Source organism: Gossypium hirsutum, chromosome A06 (genome assembly GCF_007990345.1).
Source record: "Gossypium hirsutum isolate 1008001.06 chromosome A06, Gossypium_hirsutum_v2.1, whole genome shotgun sequence".
NCBI lineage: Eukaryota > Viridiplantae > Streptophyta > Magnoliopsida > Malvales > Malvaceae > Gossypium > Gossypium hirsutum.
The window spans coordinates 13,175,921-13,178,802 of NC_053429.1; positions in this window are offsets into that span (position 1 = coordinate 13,175,921).

A 2,882-nucleotide genomic window follows, 5' to 3' on the forward strand; every position below is an offset into this window, starting at 1 on the left:
AGACTTCGATGTGCCTAAGAATGCTTTTAGAATGAGGTACGGACACTATGAATTTCTTGTTATGCCTTTTGGACTAACGAATGCACTTGCTATTTTTATGGACTTAATGAACCAAATTTTTAGGCCATATTTAGACAGATTCGTAGTTGTGTTTATTGATGATATTTTGATTTATTCTCGTGATGAATCTGAGCATGAAAAGCATTTGAGAATCGTGCTACAAACTTTAAGAGATAAGCAGTTGTATGCAAAATTCAGCAAATGTGATTTTTGGTTACGAGAAGTTATTTTTTGGGGGCATATTGTGTCTGCATCAGGTATTCGAGTCAATCCAAGCAAGATTTTTGCAATAATGGATTGGAAGCCTTCAAGATATGTATCTGAAGTCTGTAGCTTCTTGGGACTCGCCAACTATTATAGAAGATTTGTGAAAGGCTTTTCGATGATTGCGACTCCGATGATGAAATTGCTTCAAAAAGATGTTATGTTTGAGCGGTTTGATAAATGTCAGAAAAGTTTCAGTTAGTTAAAAGCTTTATTGATAGAAGCACTAGTGTTTGTTCAACCTGAATTGGATAAAGAGTTTGTAGTGTTCAGTGATGCATCGTTGAATGGTTTGGGTTGTGTTTTGATACAGGAAGGCAAAGTTATAGCTTATGCCCCGAGACAGTTGAAACCGCATGAAAAGAATTACCCAACGTACGATTTGGAGTTAGCAGCTATTGTGTTCGCGTTGAAAATTTGGCGTCACTATTTGTTTGGTGAAAAATGCCACATCTTTACCAATCACAAGAGTTTGAAATATTTGATGACTCAAAAAGATCTAAATTTGCGACAACAGCGGTGGCTTGAATTACTAAAAGATTTTGAGTTACTAATTGATTATCATTCGAGAAAGGCTAATGTCATTGTTGATGCTTTAAGCTAAAAATCCCTATTTGCTCTATGTGCGATGAATACTCAAATAGCTTTGTCTAATGATGGTTTGTTAATAGCCGAGTTTAAAGTGAGACCACTGTTTATATAGCAGATTTGTGAGGCTTAAAAGTTTGATAATAAACTACAAGCAAAACGGTTTCAGTGCGAGTCAATTTCTAATTCAGGGTTTCAAATTGATTCTGATGGTTGTTTGAAATTCAAAGATCGAATATATGTTTTGAGAAATTTAGAGTTGATTTAGATGATTTTGAACGAAGCACATAGTAGCTATTTATTAGTGCATCCGGGAAGCACGAAAATGTATAATGATTTGAAATAGTTTTATTGGTGGCATGGCATGAAACAAGATATTTCAGAATTTGTTTTGAGATGTTTGATTTGTCAGCAAGTCAAATCTGAGCATCAACTTTCGTCAGGACTATTACAGCCTATCATGATTCCTGAGTGGAAATGGGGTAGAGTAACTATGGATTTTGTATAGGGTTTATCCTTATCTCCGATAGAGAAAGATGCGATCTGGGTTGTTGTTGATAGATTGACAAAATCAGATCATTTTATCCCTGTACGTACAGATTTCTTGCTTGATAAGTTAGTTGTGTTATATATCTCTGAGGTTGTGAGATTGCACGGGATACCTATTTTAGTTGTTTCGAATCGAGATCCGAGGTTCAAATCGTAGTTTTGGAAGAAACTGCAAGACGTATTGAGTACAAAGTTATATTTCAGTACCTCGTTTCACCCGCAGATGGATGGTCAACCCGAGTGAGTTATTCAGATACTCGAGGATATGTTACATTGTTGCATTATTGAGTTCAAAGGTAGTGGGAAAAATATTTGCCCTTATAATAATAGCTTTCAATCGAGTATAACGATGGCACCATACGAAGATCTATACGGTCGTAAATGTAGAACACCGTTGTACTAGACTCAGCTAAGCGAGAATAAAATTCATGGAGTTGATCTAATAAGAGAAATAGAAGAAAAAGTGAAAGTGATTCGCAATAGTTTGAAAGCAGCTTCGGATCGACAAAAATCTTACGCAGATTTGAAATGGAAAGATATTGAGTTTCAGACCAAAGATAGAGTGTTTGAAAGTTCCACTGTGGAATAAAATACTAAAATTTGGTAGAAAAGGAAAGTTGAGCTCAAGATTCATTGGACAGTATGAGATTATTGAATGAATTAGACCAGTGGTATATCGGCTAGCATTGCCGTCTAAGGTTGAAATTCATAATGTATTTCTTGTATCGATGCTTCGACGATACTGATCCAACCCTTCACATGTCATTTCCCCCACTGAGGTTGAAATTCAATCAGATATGTCATATGCTGAAGAGTCGATTAGAATTTTAGCTCCCGAGATCAAATTGCTGAGAAATAAGAGAATTACATTAGTGAAAGTATTATGGCATCAACACGGGGTTGAAGATTATATGGTTTGATAATCTTGTGGTGTTGGTATAGGTTTATAATTACCCTATAAAGTTCATTATTGAAATGAAATGTTATGTTTATCGTTTATACGAGCTTACTAAGCATTCGTTGCTTATGTAGTTATTTTCTGTTACTTTACAGATTATCGAAAGCTCGATCAGTTTGGAAGTTCATTGGAGATCTATCACACTATTCAACGATTATATCAGTAGATTTTAATGTTTTGGTCAAGGTTATAATGGCATGCATAGGTGGACTTGTGTTTAATGATCTAGTTATTATGTTTGGCATGTAGATGTTATTATGGTTGATGTACTTATGGTACTTGGATGCCTTGATGATTAGTGTTATTATGGCTAAGTTGATGTATGTTTGAATGATAAATTGGGCATGTGATGGTGTAGTTTCAATGTGGTCAATTATGGTATAATTTGGTATGGAATGAAGTTAGATATGTATGGATGAGTTATGGTCAAATACGTACAAGTTTATGTAATAGCCGATTTTAG